Raw genomic sequence first — 23,214 nt, 5'->3', positions numbered from 1 at the left:
TAGGGACAGAGAGACGAGACAAAACTGGTGAGCACGGTTATAGAGAGACAGAAGCAGTGGGTCAAGAAAGTAAGATCGTGAGCCTGGCCTTGAACAGGGGCAGCAGAAGAGAATAAGCGACCTCCTGCAAATAAGCGAAGGGCGACTGGGGGCAAGGCACGGTGGATCCATGGTGGATCCCCGGTGGATCCCCAGTGGATCCAAGGTGTATCTACTGGGGATCCCCGGTGGACTCCGGTGGAGCGGTGTGGAGCGGGGTGGAGGCAGCAGGGCTGGGTCAGGAAGGAGTGACGGCTGTGCCTGGGGATTAGCAAGCACCGCGACATTTTCATTTTCCGGTGGAACAGCTTCGTAATATTTCACAGCTGCACAGCCTCACTCAGCCTGTGCACACGCACGCACGCGCACGCACGCACGCACGCGCACACACGTGGCGTACATGTGCACGCACGCACACAAAGACATGTAACATGCACACACACGCACAAACACGCCAGCTGTATGTGTGAGTGACAGGTATGCGACGGGTTGGTGTGTGATGGCTGGGTATGATGTGTGGATGAGTGATGGGCGAGTTTCCTGATGGGTGGGTGTGCGCGATGAGTTGTAGGGAGTGGTGGCAGCGGTAGTGTAGCGATTAGCGCACTGCTGTATTAACCCGGCAACCCAAATTCGATTCCCGCTCACAGCCAACGCCGGCGTCGATGATTTGAACCGGTCTTGAGCCTCCCCCTAGGATGACCCAGCCCCAAATGAATATTTGGCGTGATGCGCAAGCATCGCCACTTGGGAGACAAAGGTGGTAGGGCGTGGTGTTGGCCACCCACATCCTCATGTGCCATGCCAGCCCTTCATAGGTGCTCGCTTACAGCACTTTCCCTAAACGTCTGTTAAGGCTATACGGGGGATCTGTGTGCGCAGGCGACGTGTGGATGCGCACGCACGACAATCTCCGGTGGCATTGGCGGCCTGCTCTACACCACGTGTGACGACGCATTTACCAAGCATCAGGCGCGTGCCGCGCGTAACACCCCAACTCGTGTTGCGCCGCGACGCTTGGTAAACATTGGGGTGGGGGGCCCTGTGGAACTGGGGTGGGGGGGGGGGAGGTCGCGAGGACGAACGTCCGTTATAACCTTCGAAACACGGCGCGAACTCCACACAGATGGATTGCCGCACGGCCCTGGGCCCGGTGGCAGTGAGCGGCGGTGGCGTTTAAAGTTGGGGATGAAAGCCGCGGGGCCTCTGGAGCGTCCCCAAGGGGCGGCCTCATCTCTCGCTCATGAATTCTCTCGTTGCATCCCTGCTCTCGTGACAAAGGGGCTACGGTCGGAGGCAAGGGGGGGGGAGGGGGGTGGAACGACCCAGAAAAATATATACACGGGAAATAATGAAATATATGAAATCAATTTGCTCTCAGAGTTGGGGGTGGGGCGCTGGGCGCCGGATAGGTGTGGAGACACGGAGGGAGACGGGGAGCCACCGCGGGGATCGGGAATCTCCACCACACACGGGGCTCCATCATCAGCGGGAACGTCAGTCACGATCTATCCGCTGCTGGATGAAGGCCTCCCCAATGGGTGCCCTCTCCAGGAGACTGGACGCTCTTGGGGTGACACCGGCACTCACGCCCCCCCCCCCCACGCTCGGCTCCCTCCCACGCCCACGCGATGCCGTCCCACGCCGGCACGTATCGCACACGTGCGCATGTATACGTGTACGTGTATACGTGTACGTGTATATGAGTACGTGTATACGTGTGCGTGTATACGTGTGCGTGCATACGTGTGCGTGTATACGTGTGCGTGTATACGTGTGTGTATATGTGCGCGTGTGTACACGTGTGCGTGTATACGTGCGAGTGTATACGTGTGCGTGTATACGTGTGTGTATACGTGTGTGTGTATATGTGCGCGTGTACACGTGCGCGTGTTGAACCTCCTTCGCACCGCACGTGGCCAACAGCGCTAATCGGAGGGCAAGGGAGGGAGGGCGAGGAGGGAGTGAGGGGATGGACACAGGGAGGCATGAGAGGTGGGGTTAGTTCCAGTGGCTCGTTGGTTAGGGTGGACGGCTAGACGCCAGGGGCTGGTTGGACGGATGCAGGTCGAGGAGGGAGGCAGGAAGCGTTGAAGGAAGAGATGGGGAGGAGAAGGGAGGGGTCGCCACCCCGCAGCACCCCCGCCCCCCACACGGAATGAGCCGTCACCGGGTGATGCCCAAATTGCGTCACTCACGCCCCCACGGCTCCGGGAGATTTTAATAAAGAGGGGAGGGGCCCGGGTGGGGTCGGGGGCACCTTCTCCCCCTACTGCACCCCCCCGCCCAACACGCCCCCCCCCCATCACATCGATTTATTGTCATCGAGTCCCAAATCGGTCGGGGGAGATGCGGCGTTCGCATCGCTCCGTGTGTCCCCGTCTCACGCATCCGTTCTCTCCTGGTCCGTCTCCTCTGCCTTGTCAGCACGGGAATCGAGCGTTTCCTCCTCCTCCCGCCGGTATAATAAATCCACTCATCATGACTTGGCTGCAAACGTTTAAACAAAACAAAAAAAAAACAAATCATCAGCAGGACCCTCCTGAAAGAGAGCCACTGGCATCAGGGTAGCTGTCCTGGCTAAATGAATAATAATTAATGAATTGGGCTAACCTGTCGCTCGCCCTTCTCCCACCGCCCCTCGAGACCGCTTCACTCACCACACAGACACAACGACACCCGCCATCCCATGGGACTCCCCGGCCCAAATATCACCCACGGACGTTTTGTCGAAGCGAGCAAAGCGTGGACACGGCTTAGACTCCCGGCGTGGTTTCCCCGCCAGCGAGGGGGTCAGGCTCGTTAGACAAATGCCGCCGGTTGCGTCGTTGGCGAGGGCACTCCGCACAGCGCCCGGGCGGGTCCGTCGCTTGTCGGGGAGCGGTGCTCCAACACGGACCTCACTCCACTCGCCCCACACACGAGCTCAGTGGGGAGCCCCTGGGCGCACTCAGCCCGGGGATTGGAGGGAGGCGGTGTGTGGATTGGTGGGGGGGGGGGGGGGGAGCGTTTATTGGGGGGGGGGAGCGTTGATGTGGGGGGGGGATTGGAGGGGGGCGGTGTGTAGATTGGTGGGGGGGGGGCGTGGATTGGGGGGAGCGTTGATGTGGGGGGGGATTGGAGGGGGGCGGTGTGTGGTTTGGGGGGGGGGGCGTGGATTGGCGGGGAGGGATTGGAGGTGGTGTGGATGTGGAGGGGATTGGAGGGAGGCGGTGTGTGGTTTGGGGGGGAGCGTGGATTGGGGGGGGATTGGAGGGGGTGTGGATATGGGGGAGATTGGAGGGGGGCGGTGTGTGGTTTGAGGGGGGCGTGGATTGGGGGGGGGGTGAAGAAGATGCGTTGATGAGGGGGGATTGGAGGGGGACAGTGTATGGATTTGGAGGGGGGGCGTGGATGTGGGGGGGGGGGGAGGTTGGCCGGGGGCGTGGATGTGGGGGGGGGGGGCGTGGCTCTGTCGTGAGCAGGAGGGAGGGCATTGTGAGCAACTCCCTCAACCTGCGAGTGTCGACACCGACTCACTTGCACACAGAGACAAAGATTCCTCGTGCAGCCCACACAAGCGCTTCCGGCTAGTGCTGTTAACGAGCGGCATCTATTAAGGCCTGCGCCACGCCCGGTCGCCTTTGTCTCCCCAATGCTTATGTTTACACAATTCGCCAGGTACTCATTTAAGAATGAGTCGACCGAACGGAGGCCCGGCATTGGCCACAACACCCCTTCATTCGGTGAGCTCCTCTGGCAGGTGAAGCCACGTTCGCTGGGTCAGCTAGCCAGCGACCGCATGCCCAGCCACCGCATGCCCAGCCACCGCATGCCCAGCCACCGCATGCCCAGCCACCGCTTGCCCAGCCACCGCATGCCCAGCCACCGCTTGCCCAGCCACCGCATGCCCAGCCACCGCATGTCCAGCCACCGCATGTCTAGCCACCGCATGCCCAGCCACCGCATGCCCAAGCAGCTTCCGTTTGGCCGGATAGCGGGGGGCTAAATGCGCGCGGCACAGGCTGGAGAAGAGACGACTGGTACCAGCCGTGTCAAAATCGGCCTGTGTAGAGGAGGCTCGTAAAGGAAGCTGCTAAAGAGCAGTTGGAGGCAGTCGCACTCCAACAACGAGCAGAGCTCCGGGCGGCGAAAGCGCAGAGTTGGCACAGTGGGGAACACAGCTGATGCACCTGCCAGTCATCTCAGTCAACCCATGGCACCTGGTTTCTGTCCCGTGACTTCACGTGGCCTCAAAGCGCACCTAGGCTGGCACAAGGGCCGTGATGACGTCACCGCCACTTAGTGGGGAACGCCGGTTATGTGTATCAATATGTGAATGTCTATGTGTATGTATATGTGTCTATGTGTATATGTCTTGTGTATATTATGTATGTGTATCTTGTGTGTGTGTGTATATTGGTGTGTCCTGCTCACGGCCGAGTTCAGTGACGAGTATTTGACTCGATCCTGGGCCACCCCTAGGTCGACTCAACCTCGAATGAGTACCTGCTGCGGTGTGTAAACATCGCCACTTGGAATAAAATGACAGCAGGGCGTGCTGCTGGCCACCCACCCGCTCGTGTGCCGCGCCGGCCTTCATAGGTGCTCGATAACAGCACTTGCCCCAACAGTCTGATAAGGCTATAGGGCGATCTTTGTCTTTTTGTTTGCATATCTACGTGTGTTTATCTCTGTGTGTATGTATGTGTGGTGCAGTGACTTCGGAGACAAGGGTTTGTAGAGGCACCTTCTTTAATTAACACTCACCATCTCGCCTGCACACACCCTGAGGAGTCGCTAGCCTATGACACAACACGAGCCGTCTAACGTCGACGGCGCTGACGGAGACAGCTAATAGGCTGTTTAACACGTAGGCTATCCAGCAGCGCAATGTCGAGCAAAGACAACAGCGCCTCCCTTCTGGAACCCAGGAGCAGGTTCCGGGGCCTTCCATATGGGGCCCTCCGTGGCCCTTGCCCCAGTTCCTCCGCCCTGCCGACACACGGCCGCGTATACGCTCACCGGCGTGTGTGCTGTGTGTACACCGCAGTCGCCGCTGCTGGTCAACAGCCGGCGCTATTACACTACACACGCATCGGAAACATTTTACGTGCTTGTGTGGTAACTAATTGAAGGTGGAGGGGTTACCAGCCCCTCGCGCCCGTCCAGTGCCCCCTTTGGCCGCTGTGGTGGCTACAAACGCCATGAGGGGGATGGCCAATCTCAATAATAGGTCCTTCCCCCATGGCACTGCTCACCACAGCGTTACCATCCTGCACCAACGAGGAGGTAGGTGGTTGTTTTGGCCTAAACGTGCACATATCCTGGCACAAGCGCCGTGGTGAAATCACCACCACTTGGTGGTGAATGGCAGTTGTTGTTGTTGTATGTGTGTATATCTATGTGTGTGTGTATCTGTGTCTGTATCATCTGTGCGTGTATCTGTTTGTGTGTGTGTATCTATGCCCAGTGCCTTTCCTGGTCTCAGACTCCGGGTCGCCTTCAGTACTTCTTCAATAGATGGCACCTCAGCCAGCCACTCACAGGGGGTAACTTGTTCTTCCAATATTTGGAAGGATGCCCTGGTGGCCCCCCTCTTTAAGAAGGGGGGACCGCACAGACTGTAACAACTACAGGGGCAAGTCACTCCTCAGTGTGACGGGAAAGGTCCTGGCAAGGATTATTCAACATCGCCTTGCCAGGCACTCTGAGGAGAGGCTTGCGGAGCCCCAATGCGGTTTCAGAAAAGGGCGGTTCTGCACAGATGCAGAAACACCTCTGCTACAGCAGAGGTGTAAGGAATTCCAACAAGACCTGCATCTCTGCTTTATTGACCTGGTTAAGGCCTATGATACCATCAGTGGGCCTGGGCTCTGGGTTGTTCTTCGTGCTTTTGGAGTCCCTAACCCTTTGCTCACGATCATTAAGGACCTTCATGATGGTGAGCGGGCCCGGGTAAAACTACGTGGCCGGGAGTCAGAGCCATTCCCTGTACACCTTGGGGTGCGACAGGGATGTCCTCTGGCTCTCACATTATTTAACATATATTTCGAACACGTAGTTCGTGAAGCCGTACCGGAGGAATTTCCATCTGGTACAGATACAATGGGAGGCTGATCGATGCCTGGGTGCGGTCAAGGGATGGCTCCCTATTGTTCAACCATGCTATTTCAGGAATATTTTGATGTTTTTTTCCTGTATTTTCTGTTTGTACAGTCACACAGTCACTTTAAGATGTTTTCTTGTTCGTGTTTTTGTTTTTTGTTTGTTGCGGTTGCACCAGATTCAAGAGCCGAATGGCTCACAGGGCTATACCAAATAAATGGAACTATGAACTGTTATGCATGCCGATGATCTGGTAATTGCTGCTCACTCAGAGGAAAAGTTGGAGGCGCTGCTGCTGAGCCTGGAGCTTGCCACTAAGAGGTGGGGACTTGCCATCAGCCCCACCAAAACTAAGCACCTGCCTGGGTATTTTGTACCATCGGACACTCCACCCTCACAACTCCCAATTGGTGATAAGGCAGTTGTGGAGAGAGTGGAGAATTTCCCATACCTGGGCAGTGTGCTCATGATCGGCTCGGGTTTAACAGCAGAGGTCTCACACCGAAACAGTAGAGCGGCATTATCTTTTCATCGGTTGCGTAACGCTGTGTGGAAGCTACCTGGTCTGTCGCTCCGCATGAAGCTTCAGGTCTTCTCGGCCACGGTCATTCCCTCCCTTCTCTACGCTTGCGAAACGTGGACCCCTCTAATGGAACATCTTCGTCGGTTAGAAACATTTAGGCTGGCTTGCCTACGATCCATCCTGGGTTTAACCAGGCTGGATTGTGTGAGGAGTTCACAAATCCTTGAAAAATCTGGACAAAGTCCCATCGGTCAGCTCCTCATGCAGGCAAGGCTGCGTTGGCTGAGTCATGTAGCCCGCATGCCCAGTCACCGCATGCCTAAACAGCTTTTGTTCGACCGGATCGAGGGGGCTAAACGGGCACGGCACGGGCTAGAGAAGAGGTGGAGTGATGTGGTACAGGAGGACGTGGAGCTGAGTGGACTTGCCGATGACTGGTATCAGCGGTGTCAAGATCGGCCTCTGTGGAGGAGGCTCGTGAAGGACGCTACTGGGCACTTGGAGGCAGTCGCCCTCCAACAACAACGGAGGGCAGAGGAGCGACGCTCACAACAACGAGCGCAGCGCCGGGTGGCTAAAGCACAGCAAGTTGGCACAGTAGGGGGCACAGGTGGTGCATCAGCCAGTCGTCTCAGTCGTCTCAGTCAGTCGACCCATGGCACCTGGGTCTGCCCCGTGACCTCCTGCCAGCGGGCGTTCGACACTTCACGTTGCCTCAAGGTGCACATAGGCTGGCACAAGCGTTGTGGTGGCGTCACCGCCACTTAGTGGCGGATGGCGGTTGTTGTTCTAGCTGTGTGTGTATCTGTGTGTATGCATCTGTGTGTGTGTGTGAGAAGCTATTATTGCCGGCACGAGACTCGCGCTCTCAGCCCCGCAGCGGAGCCGCCTCGCGTGATAAGTCGCGTGACTCATCACGCAGTGGGGGCGCCACAGCGCTGTTTTTACATCACTCACCACCACTCACCACCACTCACCACCACTCACCACCACTCACCACCACTCACCACCACCACTCACCACACACACCACCACTCACCACCACTCACAACCACTCACCACCACCACTCTACACACTCACCACCACTCACCACCACCACTCACCACCACTCACCACCACTCACCACCACTCACCACCACCACTCACCACCACTCACCACCACCACTCCCCACACACACCACCACTCACCACCACCACTCTCCACACACACCACCACTCACCACCACCACTCTCCACACTCACCACCACTCACCACCACTCCCCACACACACCACCACTCACCACTCTCCACACACACCACCACTCACCACCACTCACCACCACTCACCACCACCACTCCCCACACACACCACCACTCACCACCACCACTCTCCACACACACCATCACTCACCACCACTCACCACCACTCACCACCACCACTCCCCACACACACCACCACTCACCACCACCACTCTCCACACTCACCACCACTCACCACCACTCACCACCACTCACCACCACCACTCACCACACACACCACCACTCACCACCACTCACAACCACTCACCACCACCACTCTACACACTCACCACCACTCACCACCACCACTCACCACCACTCACCACCACTCACCACCACTCACCACCACCACTCACCACCTCCACCACCACTCCCCACACACACCACCACTCACCACCACCACTCTCCACACACACCACCACTCACCACCACCACTCTCCACACTCACCACCACTCACCACCACTCCCCACACACACCACCACTCACCACTCTCCACACACACCACCACTCACCACCACTCACCACCACTCACCACCACCACTCCCCACACACACCACCACTCACCACCACCACTCTCCACACACACCATCACTCACCACCACTCACCACCACTCACCACCACCACTCCCCACACACACCACCACTCACCACCACCACTCTCCACACTCACCACCACTCACCACCACCACTCCCCACACACACCACCACTCACCACCACTCACCACCACTCACCACCACCACTCACCACCACTCACCACCACTCACCACCACCACTCACCACCACTCACCACCACTCACCACCACCACTCACCACCACTCACCACCACCACTCTACACACTCACCACCACTCACCACCACTCACCACCACCACTCACCACCACCACTCTACACACTCACCACCACTCACCACCACCACTCTCCACACACACCACCATTCACCACCACCACTCTCCACACACACCACCACTCACCACCACCACCACTCTCCACACACACCACCACTCACCACCACCACTCTACACACACACCACCACTCACCACCACCACTCACCACACTCACCACCACTCACCACCACCACTCTCCACACTCACCACCACTCACCACCACCACTCTCCACACACACCACCACTCACCACCACCACTCACCACACTCACCACCACTCACCACCACCACTCTACACACTCACCACCACTCACCACCAGCACTCACCACCACTCACCACCACTCACCACCACCACTCTCCACACACACCACCACTCACCACCACCACTCACCACACTCACCACCACTCACCACCACCACTCTCCACACTCACCACCACTCACCACCACCACTCTCCACACACACCACCACTCACCACCACCACTCACCACACTCACCACCACTCACCACCAACACTCTACACACTCACCACCACTCACCACCACCACTCACCACCACTCACCACCACTCACCACCACCACTCACCATCACTCACCACCACTCACCACCACTCACCACCACCACTCTACACACTCACCACCACTCACCACCACCACTCCCCACACACACCACCACTCACCACCACCACTCCCCACACACACCACCACTCACCACCACCACTCCCCACACACACCACCACTCACCACTCTCCACACACACCACTATTCACCACCACCACTCTCCACACACACCACCACTCACCACCACCACTCTCCACACACACCACCTTTCACCACCACCACTCTTCACACACACCACCACTCACCACCACCACTCTCCACACTCACCACCACTCACCACCACCACTCTACACACACACCACCACTCACCACCACCACTCTCCACACACACCACCACTCACCACCACCACTCTCCACTCACCACCACCACTCTCCACACACACCACCATTCACCACCACCACTCTCGACACACACCACCACTCACCACCACCACTCTCCACACACACCACCATTCACCACCACCACTCTCCACACACACCACCACTCACCACCACCACTCTCCACACACACCACCACTCACCACCACCACTCTCCACACACACCACCACTCACCACCACCACTCTCCACACTCACCACCACTCTCCACACACACCACCACTCACCACCACCACTCTCCACACACACCACCACTCACCACCACCACTCTCCACACACACCACCACTCACCACCACCACTCTCCACACTCACCACCACTCACCACCACCACTCTCCACACACACCACCACTCACCACCACCACTCCCCACACACACCACCACTCCACCACCACCACTCTCCACACACACCACCACTCACCACCACCACTCTCCACACACACCACCACTCACTACCACCACTCTCCACACACACCACCACTCACCACCACCACCCTCCACTCACCACCACCACTCTCCACACACACCACCATTCACCACCACCACTCTCCACACACACCACCATTCACCACCACCACTCTCCACACACACCACCACTCACCACCACCACTCTCCACACACACCACCACTCACCACCACCACTCTCCACACACACCACCACTCACCACCACCACTCTCCACACTCACCACCACTCACCACCACCACTCTCCACACACACCACCACTCACCACCACCACTCTCCACACTCACCACCACTCACCACCACCACTCCCCCACACCACCACTCACCACCACGACTCTCCACACACACCACCACTCACCACCACCACTCTCCACACACACCACCACTCACCACCACCACTCTCCACACACACCACCACTCACCACCACCACTCTCCACACTCACCACCACTCTCCACACACACCACCACTCACTACTACCACTCTCCACACACACCACCACTCACCACCACCACCCTCCACTGACCACCACCACCACTCTCCACACACACCACCATTCACCACCACCACTCTCCACACACACCACCATTCACCACCACCACTCTCCACACACACCACCACTCACCACCACCACTCTCCACACACACCACCACTCACCACTCTCCACACACACCACCACTCACCACCACCACTCTCCACACACACCACCACTCACCACCACCACTCTCCACACACACCACCACTCACCACCACCACTCTCCACACACACCACTACTCACCACCACCACTCTCCACACACACCACCACTCACCACCTCCACTCTCCACACACACCACCACTCACCACCACCACCTCTCCACACACACCACCACTCACCACTCTCCACACAGACCACCATTCACCACCACCACTCTCCACACACACCACCACTCACCCACTACCACTCTCCACACACACCACCACTCACCACCACCACTCTCCACACACCCCACCATTCACCACCACCACTCTCCACACACACCACCATTCACCACCACCACTCTCCACACACACCACCATTCACCACCACCACTCTCCACACACACCACCACTCACCACCACCACTCTCCACACACACCACCACTCACCACCACCACTCTCCACACACACCACCTCTCACCACCACCACTCTTCACACACACCACCACTCACCACCACCACTCTCCACACACACCACCACTCACCACCACCACTCTCCAAACACACCACCACTCACCACCACCACTCTCCACACACACCACCACTCACCACCACCACTCTCCACACACACCACCACTCTCCACACACTCCACCACTCACCACCACCACTCTCCACACACACCACCACTCACCACCACCACTCTCCACACACCACCTCTCACCACCACCACTCTTCACACACACCACCACTCACCACCACCACTCTCCACACACACCACCACTCACCACCACCACTCTCCAAACACACCACCACTCACCACCACCACTCTCCACACACACCACCACTCACCACCACCACTCTCCACACACACCACCACTCTCCACACACTCCACCACTCACCACCACCACTCTCCACACACACCACCACTCACCACCACCACTCTCCACACACACCACCACTCACCACCACCACTCTCCACACACACCACCACTCACCACCACCACTCTCCACACACACCACCACTCACCACCACCACCTCTCCACACACACCACCACTCACCACCACTCTCCACACACACCACCATTCACCACCACTACTCTCCACACACACCACCACTCACCACCACCACCACTCTCCACACACACCACCACTCACCACCACCACTCTCCACACACACCACCACTCACCACCACCACTCTCCACACACACCACCACTCACCACCACCACTCTCCACATACACCACCACTCACCACCTCTCTTCACACCACACACCACCACTCACCACCACCACCTCTCTCCATACACACCACTACTCACCACCACCACCACTCACCGCCACCACTCTATGCCACCACTCACCACCATTCACTTCCACACAAAGGCAAGATTCCTCCCGCCACCGTGTAGCCTCAACAGACATTGTGGGCCAAGTGCTGTTAGCGAGTAGCACCTATGAAGGCCGGCACGGCACACGAGGGGGTGGGTGACCAGCACCATGCCTAGCTGCCCAGTGGCAAAGTTTACACATCGCACCAATAACGCATTTGAGGCCGAGTCGACCTAGAGGATTCACACACACAAACGTATCACGCATGCATACCACACTATCCATCACGCACGCACGCCGACCCAAATACAGCCGCCAACCTGCACAGCAGCAGGCAGCACAGGCATCGCGCAACACACACCACACACACAGCACACACCGCACGCACCACACACACCGCACACCACACACACCGCACACACCGCACACCACACACACCGCACGCACCACACACCGCACACACCGCATGCACCGCACACCGCACACACCGCATGCACCGCACACACCGCACACCGCACGCATCACACACCGCACACACCGCACGCACCACACACCGCATGCACCGCACACCGCACGCACCACACACCGCACGCACCACGCACCGCACGCACCACGCACCACACGCACCACACACCGCACGCACCACACACCGCATGCACCGCACACCGCACGCATCACACACCGCACGCATCACACACCGCACGCACCACGCACCGCACGCACCACGCACCACACGCACCACACACCGCACGCACCACACACCGCACGCACCACACACCGCACGCACCACACACCGCACGCACCACACACCACACGCACCACACACCGCACGCACCACGCACCACACGCACCACACACCGCACGCACCACACACCGCACGCACCACACGCACCACACACCGCACGCACCACACACCGCACGCACCGCACACTGCACGCAACACACACCGCACGCACCACACACCGCACGCACCACACACCGCACGCACCACACACCGCACGCACCACACACCGCACGCAACACACACCGCACGGACCGCACACCGCACGCACCACACACGAGGAGCGAGCGCGCCAGCGTTCAACAGGGCCTGGGGGGGGGGGGTGGGACACGCATGGAGCGGTGGCAGGGGCGGTGGGGGGTGAATCCAGCCGAATTCTCGCGGCGGTGATTGCTGTGGAAAATCGCTCCTACGCGTCCAAGAGAACTGCCCGGATATCATCTCCATCAACAACACCACCACCAACAACACCACCAACACCACCACCACCAACAACACCACCAACAACAACACCACCAACAATACTAACACCAACAACACCACTACCACGAACACCACTACCGCCAACAACACCACAACCAACAACACCACCAACACCACAACCAACAACACCACCAACACCACTACCAACAACACCACCACCACCAACACTACTAATACCAACAACAACAACAACACCACCAACACTACTACCACCAACAACACCAACACGGGCGCCTCCCTCCATCAACGGCACCCGACTCACCGCACAACCGCACGGCCACGCAGCCACAAGACGATGCAACCCCTGCCACCGCACAACCACCACACAACCGCATAACCCCTGCCACCGCACAACTACCACACAACCGCGCCATCACGCAACCGCACAATCGCACAACTGCACAACCGCGCAACTGCACAACCGCGCAACTAAACAGCCACCCCGGTGCCCCCCTTTCGGGCGAACACCTCCTGCTGCTGCTGCCTCAGTGGGGCCAGGCTGGAGGGGGGAGGGGAGGGGGTCGCCTTGTTACGTCGCGCGCGGGGTGAGAGGCGAGGCGCACAGTCAGCTGCTGCCACGCGGCGTGAGATGAATCCGCGCGTGATTGACAGGCGGCGCCTAATGCAGACGGTCTCTCTCCCACGTGCACGACACACACACAGAGAGGGGGGGGGGCAGGGGGGAGCAGGGGGGATGGGGGGAGCAGGGGGGGGAGCAGGGGGGAAAGGACAGAGGGACAAGAGAGTAAGGGAGATGAGAGAGGGGGGGGGGAAGAGAGGGAAGGTCGAGAGAGAGGGGGTCGGGAGAGGGGGCGAGAGGAAAGGAGTAAATGGGACAGACACGAGAGAGATAAAGGGAGATGAGAGAGAGAGAGGGAGAAGACAGGAGAGGGGGAGGGAGAAGACAGGAGAGGGGAAGAGAGAACAGAGGAGAGAGAGAACAGAGGAGAGAGGGGGGGGGAGTGAGGGATGGAGAAGACAATTGAGAGGAAATAAGTGAGAAAGTGGAGCGCAAGATGGGGAGACGGGGGAGAGGGACAAGAGGAGAGAGCGAGAGTCGATAGAGGGAAGAGAGAGGGAGACAGGGGAGAGAACCAGGTGGGTATAGAGAGAGGAGGGAGGGAGGGCAGAGGAGGAGGGGGGGGGAGTGAATGAGCGAGGCGGCAGACTCCGCGGGGTTGACAGCCGAGACCGCGCACGCGACACTGAGCGAACGCGGAGTGGCGTGCGTGTGGAGGTGTGCGGAGGTTTGCGTGTGTGGCGCATGCATGGTGTGTGTGTGTGTGGTGTATGCGTGTGTGGTGTATGTGTGTGTGGTGTATGCGTGTGTGGTGTATGTGTGTGCGGTGTGTGTGTTTGGTGTATGCGTGTTTGGTGTGCGTGTTTGTGGATGTGTGTTGGTGTGCGTGTGTGTGTGTATGTGTGTTTGTGTGCGTGTGTGTGTGTATATGTGTTGGTGTGCGTGTGTGGATGTGTGTTTGTGTGCGTGTGTGTGTTTGTGTGCGTGTGTGTGTGGATGTGTGTTTGTGTGTGTGTTTGTGTGTGTGTGGATGTGTGTTTGTGTGTGTGTTTGTATGTGTGGATGTGTGTTTGTGTGCGTGTGTGTGGATGTGTGTTGGTGTGCGTATGTGTGTGGATGTGTTGGTGTGCGTGTGTGTGTATGTGTGTTTGTGTATGTGTGGATGTGTGTTTGTGTGGATGTGTGTTTGTGTGTGTGTGGATGTGTGTTGGTGTGCGTGTGTGTGGATGTGTGTTGGTGTGCTTGTGGATGTGTGTTTGTGTGTTTGTGTGTGTGTGTTTGTGTGTGTGTGGATGTGTTGGTGTGCGTGTGTGTGGATGTGTGTTTGTGTGTGGATGTGTGTTTGTGTGTTTGTGTGTGTGTGTTTGTGTGTGTGTGGATGTGTTGGTGTGCGTGTGTGTGTGGATGTGTTGGTGTGCGTGTGTGTGGATGAGTGTTTGTGTGCGTGTGTGTGTGTTTGTGTGTGTGTGGATGTGTGTTTGTGTGCGTGTGTGTGTGGATGTGTGTGTGTTTGTGTGTGTGTGTTTGTGTGTGTGTGGATGTGTGGATGTGTGTGTGGATGTGTGTTTGTGTGCGTGTGTGGATGTGTGTTTGTGTGCGTGTGTGTGTATGTGTGTTTGTGTGTGTGTATGTGTGTTTGTGTATGTGTGTTTGTGTGTGTGGATGTGTGTTTGTGTGTGTGTGGATGCGTGCGTGTGTGTGGATGTGTGTGGATGTGTGTTGATGTGTTTGTGTGTGTGGATGTGGATGTGTTGGTGTGCGCGTGTCTCGGCTGTGAAGACTCCACCTCTTCTCCAGTGAGTGAAAAAAGTATTTGATTCTGTGCTGATTTTGGACGTTTGCCCACTGACAAAGAAATGATCAGTCTATAATTTTAATGGTAGGTTTATTTGAACAGTGAGAGACAGAATAACAACAACAAAATCCAGAAAAACGCATGTCAAAAATGTTATAAATTGATTTGCCTTTTAATGAGGGAAATAAGTATTTGACCCCCTCTCAATCAGAAAGATTTCTGGCTCCCAGGTGTCTTTTATACAGGTAACGAGCTGAGATTAGGAGCACACTCTTAAAGGGAGTGCTCCTAATCTCAGCTTGTTACCTGTATAAATGACACCTGTCCACAGAAGCAATCAATCAATCAGATTCCAAACTCTCCACCATGGCCAAGACCAAAGAGCTCTCCAAGGATGTCAGGGACAAGATTGTAGACCTACACAAGGCTGGAATGGGCTACAAGACCATTGCCAAGCAGCTTGGTGAGAAGGTGACAACATATTCTTAGTTTTTTCGGTAAAGTCACGTTGAAGAGAAACAACAAAATAATAAAATATATATAAAGCAATTTAAAAATATTGTTATATATATTTTATTATTTTGTTGTTTCTCTTCAACGTGACTTTACCGAAAAAACTAAGAATATGAATTACTGCAGTCACGAAAGCTTTAAATCAAAGGTGACAACAGTTGGTGCGATTATTCGCAAATGGAAGAAACACAAAAGAACTGTCAATCTCCCTCGGCCTTGGGCTCCATGCAAGGTCTCACCTCGTGGAGTTGCAATGATCATGAGAACGGTGAGGAATCAGCCCAGAACTACACGGGAGGATCTTGCCAATGATCTCAAGGCAGCTGGGACCATAGTCACCAAGAAAACAATTGGTAACACACTACGCCGTGAAGGACTGAAATCCTGCAGCGCCCGCAAGGTCCCCCTGCTCAAGAAAGCACATATACATGCCCGTCTGAAGTTTGCCAATGAACATCTGAATGATTCAGAGGACAACTGGGTGAAAGTGTTGTGGTCAGATGAGACCAAAATGGAGCTCTTTGACATCAACTCAACCCGCCGTGTTTGGAGGAGGAGGAATGCTGCCTATGACCCCAAGAACACCATCCCCACCGTCAATCATGGAGGTGGAAACATTATGCTTTGGGGGTGTTTTTCTGCTAAGGGGACAGGACAACCTCACTGCATCAAAGGGACGATGGACGGGGCCATGTACTATCAAATCTTGGGTGAGAACCTCCTTCCCTCAGCCAGGGCATTGAAAATGGGTCGTGGATGGGTATTCCAGCATGACAATGACCCAAAACACACGGCCAAGGCAACAAAGGAGTGGCTCAAGAAGACGCACATTAAGGTCCTGGAGTGGCCTAGCCAGTCTCCAGACTGGCTAGGCCACTCATAGAAAATCTTTGGAGGGAGCTGAAGGTTCGAGTTGCCAAACGTCAGCCTCAAAACCTTAATGACTTGGAGAAGATCTGCAAAGAGGAGTGGGACAAAATCCCTCCTGATATGTGTACAAAACCTGGTGGCCAACTACAAGAAACGTCTGACCTCTGTGATTGCCAACAAGGGTTTTGCCACCAAGTACTAAGTCATGTTTTGAAGAGGGGTCAAATACTTATTTCCCTCATTAAAATGCAAATCAATTCATAACATTTTGACATGCGTTTTTCTGATTTTTTTGTTGCTATTCTGTCTCTCACTGTTCAAATAAACCTACCATTAAAATTATAGACTGATCATTTCTTTGTCAGTGGGCAAACGTACAAAATCAGCAGGGGATCATTTACTTTTTTCCCTCACTGTAGCTCCTCTGCCCCTAGTGCACCACCACCCTCCCTGCACAAAAAATCATTGGGTCACAGGCTTGATACAAACTGTCATCAGGCCTCGAAATCAACGCGCAGATCTGGAAGGCTCACATCAATTCCATCGGTCAGCTCCGGCAACATCCAAATCACCGACCACGCACTGCTCTGAACCCTCTACCTGCCTCTACCTGCGTTCCCAAAGTCCGGCATCCTCCACTGCCTCCGCCAGCCGGCAGCAAACGTGGACAACCCCTCCTCCCTCTTATCATGAAAGGTCACGGAAATCAGGAATGACATCCGGGCGTCCGAATCGGCTCCTCGCAGCGCCCCGTCGTTCAGTCTTCTTCCATCTCCAATCCTCTAGCCACCAAATCCATCGCTTACTGCCCACCCCACCCGCCCGCCCTGGTCAAGGCAATGACCAGGTTTGGTCTCGTCTAGGCAATGACCAGGTTTGGTCTCATCCCGTCCCGTTCCCTTGGCACTCACAACTCTGCTGCTGCTGCTGCCGCTCCTACCCTGACACGACCCACCTGGGTTGCCTCCAGCGTCCCTGTCTCGAGCCACCCTGTCGTCTGATAAGTCCTAGGCCCTCCCTCTACGGTCTCCGAGACCCAGTACAACCAGCTGGTTTCCTGCAAGGTCACGCTGCCAAGACTGTTCTCCCTCGTGCTGCTCAAGTTCGTATGGGGCTGATCCCGGCTTTGACCTCTCCCCGTATCCGTTCTGCGCGTCTCTTCCCCGTGTCTGTTCCCCGTGTCTGTTCCCCGCGCCTGTTCCGTGTATGTTCCCCGTGTCTGTTCCCCGTGTCTGTTCCCCGTGTCTGTTCCCCGTGTCTGTTCCCCGTGTCTGTTCCCCACGTCTGTTCCCCGTGTCTGTTCCCCGTGTCTGTTCCCCGTGTCTGTTCCCCGTGTCTGTTCCCCGTGTCTGTTCCCCGTGTCTGTTCCCCGTGTCTGTTCCCCGTGTCTGTTCCCCGCGTCTGTTCCGTGTTTGTTCCCCGCGTCTGTTCCGTGTATGTTCCCCGTGTCTGTTCCCCGTGTCTGTTCCCCGCGTCTGTTCCCCGTGTCTGTTCCCCGCGTCTGTTCCCCGTGTCTGTTCCCCGCGTCTGTTCCCCGTGTCTGTTCCCCGTGTCTGTTCCCCGTGTCTGTTCCGTGTCTGTTCCCCGTGTCTGTTCCCCGCATATGTTCCCCCTGTGTCTGTTCCGCGTGTCTGTTCCCCGTGTCACTCAAAAGACGAAAGGCCGGAACGCGATGCCGTGCGCCGCTGACCTCTGTCCCCGGCGCTCGTGGCCGCGTGCACCCGAGGGGCGCGCTGGGGCCTCGCCACGTAGCAGCGGCTGTGCGAGCACGCCCGGACAGGTGTGGGAGCAGTGCCTGTGCGTGCCCGTGGGTTCGTGCCCACGCGCGTGTGCGAGATGCGCGCGTTATCATTCCGCGCGCGCTCTCTCTGTCGATGCCGCCCTGATTAAAGCCTCCTCGCAAAGCTGTGAAGTCACTTCACCACCCCCACCGCCTCGCACCCCCCCCCCCACCCCACCAACCCTACCCGCGTCTGGTGCCAACGAAACTACAGCCACCACCGCCCCGCCACGCCTTTTCATGTCGCGTGAACACACGGTCCCAGCCAGGGGAGGAGGGATGAGTGAGATCAACCCAGATCCCTGCACCCCTCTCTGCAACACTCCCCTAGACTCTCCCTGCACATGACCCCCCCCCCCCCCCCCTAAAGACCACATCTTTCTTTCACCCTCCCTGCTTCGACAAAACTTCTTCTGCTGCATTCAACTCGCACCCTCGCTGGGACTCCCAGTGGGCGCCTGTCGCGCGTTGTGTGCCTGTGTCTAGTCGCGGTTAGCGCTACGCTGCACTGAGAACCCGGCCCACCCGAGTTCGATTCCCGTTCATGGCCAACGCCGGTGACGATTACATGAACGCGTCCTGGGCCTCCACAAGGTCAACTCGGGCCTCAATTGAGTACCCGGTGCGATGTGTAAAAACATTCGCCACTGGGGAGACAAAAGCGGCCGGGCGTGGTGCTGGCCACCCACCCACCCCCTCACGTGCCGTTCTGGCCTTCGTAGGTGCTCGCTAACAGCACTTGCCCCAACAGTCTGCTAAGGCTGTATGGGGGGGGATCTTTGTCTACGAGCGTGCATGTCTGTGTGCGCACGTGTATGTGTGCATCAAGCAAACGCAGCCCCCTGCCTCCCTCCTCGTGCTGCCAGATGGCACCGCTGCCCCGCCGAGTAGCGTGACTCGAGTCAGCTGATTGCCGCCACGGCGCGCTCACATCGACCGCACGGGGGGGGGGGGGGGGCTCTGGACTGATGCGAGGGGCCGGCCACATCGCCACCACTCATTTCGCCCAACGGTCACGAAAACAGAAGCAAGGTAAGGAGGAGCCGGAGGCCCCGAGAAGACAGATGTCCATGATGGAGCAACGGGACTGAACCCAGCCACCACCACCCCCCCCACATTTCACCCACCTCTCCCACTCGGAGAGTCTCCATTGCCACGGCGGCTGGCCACGTGGAATATCAGGACGCTCGCTGGGGAGGAGGAAAGGAGATGCTGCCTTTCCACTGGCGGTAGCTGGGCGGGTACTGCCTGTTCCTCTCCGGAATACAGGTCCAGCAGACTGGTTCCTTTCATCGCTCGACCGTTGCTTGGATAACTGTGGTAATTCTAGAGCTAATACATGGCGTGCAAACGGATGTTACAGTGACTCCAGTCACCACGAGGGTTGTGGAGAGTCCTCCACTCCGTGCAGGATTAACATCAAACAACAGGGAGTGGCTCTTCTTTTGACAAAAAAAATGAATAAAGGGTGTGTGGGAGCATGGCAGTGGGAGGATGTGAGTCCCAGGCGTTTGTGGACTCACATCCATTTCAACTACTGAGGCCCGATTCAGTCGCCATTGATTGCCAAATCACCGTTTAACACCACAGGAAAAAAAAACAACAACTAGCAGTGCTTCCCCTCAGGGACGAATAGCGATCTGATCTCCGAACCCAAAGTTGACGTCTGCAGATTTGCGAGGCACTGCGTTGTGAAGGACCCCTTCGGCCCAAACAGACATCCCGTGGCCAAGGTGCGGATGTCCCCTGCGCGCGGGGTAGCGACGCCTCAAACACTGCGAGAAAAGTAGCCACACCCTGCTGCGAGTGGCTGGCCGGACCTTTCCGTCCGCGGCTGACTTTTTTTTCCAGGCGTGAAGCTCGATCGATCCCGGGACCGGGTAAAGCGACGGGCGCAGGGGGCTGAGGCGAGCTAGGGAGCGAACTGAGGAGGGAGGGCGCTCGGTTTGCGCGCGCCGGCCGCATCGCGACATCGTTACAACGGCCGGGGCCACCGGGGCCGAATTCCGCAGCTGCCACTCGCACCGGCCGCCAGTTAGGGATGAGTGACAGCTGTTGTTGTTGTTGTGTTACAATAATTAGGTGCAGTCTCGCGCAACGCTTGATTGGGGGCCACTGCTTGGGAAGGGCAGCTTTCACGGGCTTGGGCTCCAATGTGGCCGTGTAAATATATATGGCAAGATGGCAATGGATTATTGAATCCAACTGTGCGGAGCTTCGAGTGTCTCCCTCTCGTGTACAGCAGCGCGGTGCTGGGTTTCCTCCGGGTTCTCCTCCCACAGGAAGACCAAAACTCTGCTCAAATTCATGGCCAGACATCCCGACGTAGCAACACCCTCCCGAGATTGAGTCTTCAGACTCAGTGAGACTTCCCTGGGGAAATAATTGGCGGCATAATAACGATGTTGACGATAGGCATTGACTCAACGTTACACAAATCTGTCGTCCCACCGCTCCTCCTAGTCTCCACCCTCCTCCTCCCTCCCTCCCTCCTCCCCACCCCGCACCTCCCCCACCCTCCTCAAGCGCTGCGTGTTTGCCGAATTAAATTCGGCAAACACGCGTTGAGAATCAATTAGAGCAGCGGGGGAACGAACCCCCTCGTGGTGAGCAACGCGGTGAGGAGTGCGGCTAAGAGGAGGGTGCTTTGTGTGGTGAGGAGCAGGGTGAGGAGCGGGGGGTTGAGGCTGTTTACCCAGGGCGCGTTAAGTCGCATTGACAGATTTCCCTTAATTAGGCTGATTCATATTCATGAGTTACTCGCAACTGTCGCCTCCGATCACATCACGGCACCCCCCCCCCCCCCCGCCAGGTGATGCTAGCGATGCTGATTGTGATTATGTCACTGATTATGGTGCTGCTGCTGATAACCTTGATGCTTTGCTGATGATCACGATGATAATGGTTGGTGCTGGCGATTATGCCACCGGTGCCCTTGATGATGATGCTCATGATGATGTCACTGATGATTGCACTTACGATGCTAAGTGACTGGGCCACTGATGACGACGATGCTGCTGCTGATTCTGCTCATGATTATGATTCTGCTCATGATTATGCGGATCGCGGTGGTAATGGAGTTTGTAATGTTGATGATGATGTTTCTGATGATGGTGATAATCTGCTGCCGATTCTGCTGCTGACGATGATTGAGGTTGTTGGTAATGGTGAGACTGCTGCTGCTGTGGTTACTGGCTGTGGTGGTGGTGGTGGTTGTTATTATGAGGATGTCGCTGTTGATGATGATTCGTGCTGTTCACGTGGAGGGGCAGTGCCGGGGCAGTCCTGCCCCGAGGCAGGAGCTGAAGTTAGCAGGGTGGGGGGTGGGGGTTGGAGATGAGGGTGGGGGGTGGGGGTGGGGGGTGAGGGTGAGGGGTGAGGGTGGGGGGTGGGATGAGGGTGGGGGGTGGGATGAGGGTGGGGGTTGGGATGAGGGTGGGAGTCGGGATGAGGGTGGGGGTCGGGATGAGGGTGGGGGGTGAGGGTTGGGGGTGAGGGTGGGGTGGGGGGTGAGGGTGGGGGGGTCAGGGTGGGGTTCGGGATGAGGGTGGGGGGGTGAGGATGGGGGTGGGTGATGAGGGTGATGAGGGTGAGGGTGGGGGTGAGGGTGAGGGTGGGAGAGGAGGGTGGGGGTGAGGGTGGGGGTGAGGGTGGGGGTGAGGGTGGGAGGTGAGCGTGGGGGGTGAGGGTGGAGGGTTCGGGTGGGGTTCGGGATGAGGGTGGGTGCAGGCGGGACCAAGTCTCACCGAGACTACACGTGAGTCTCCCACTCCCTCCCTCTCTCCCCGTCCCCCACTCCCTCCCACTCCCTCCCACCCCGCGCCGTCGCATCAAACCATTTCAGGGTCTTTGCTATCAATTTAAAATGTTTTTCCTCGCACTTCCTTTTCGCCCAGCCATCCCAAAGTGGCAATTACGGCTGAGCTCACAGTCACAGCAGTGCCTCGCACTCATGTGGGCGCGCGTGCGTGTGGGCGCGCGTGCGTGTGGGCGCGCGTGCGTGTGGGCGCGCGTGCGTGTGGGCGCGCGTGCGTGTGGGCGCGCGTGCGTGTGTGTCCGGCAAAACAACCCCCTACCTCTTCGTGGTGCCAGACGGGCAACGCTTTCGTGGGCAATGCTGTGCTGGCAGGGCCAATTCCGATTGGCCTTAAAACCACGAAGACAAAATGTAACTAATAAGCTTGTGCCA

At 57.3% G+C, this 23,214-nt stretch overlaps 1 protein-coding gene across 3 annotated transcripts in view; it reads right to left on the bottom strand.

Moving 5' to 3' along the window:
- The window catches only part of HACE1 (HECT domain and ankyrin repeat containing E3 ubiquitin protein ligase 1), a 110,060-nt gene that overhangs the window by 45,101 nt on the left and 41,745 nt on the right, over positions 1-23,214 (bottom strand). The window lies entirely within an intron of this gene.

The sequence above is a fragment of the Petromyzon marinus genome, chromosome 49 (assembly GCF_048934315.1).
Source record: "Petromyzon marinus isolate PM22_M1 ecotype Great Lakes invasive population chromosome 49, UKy_Petmar_22M1.pri1.0, whole genome shotgun sequence".
NCBI classification, from domain to species: domain Eukaryota; kingdom Metazoa; phylum Chordata; class Hyperoartia; order Petromyzontiformes; family Petromyzontidae; genus Petromyzon; species Petromyzon marinus.
The sequence above is the reverse complement of the archived record's forward strand: the minus strand, read 5'-3'. Positions and strand labels throughout refer to the sequence as shown.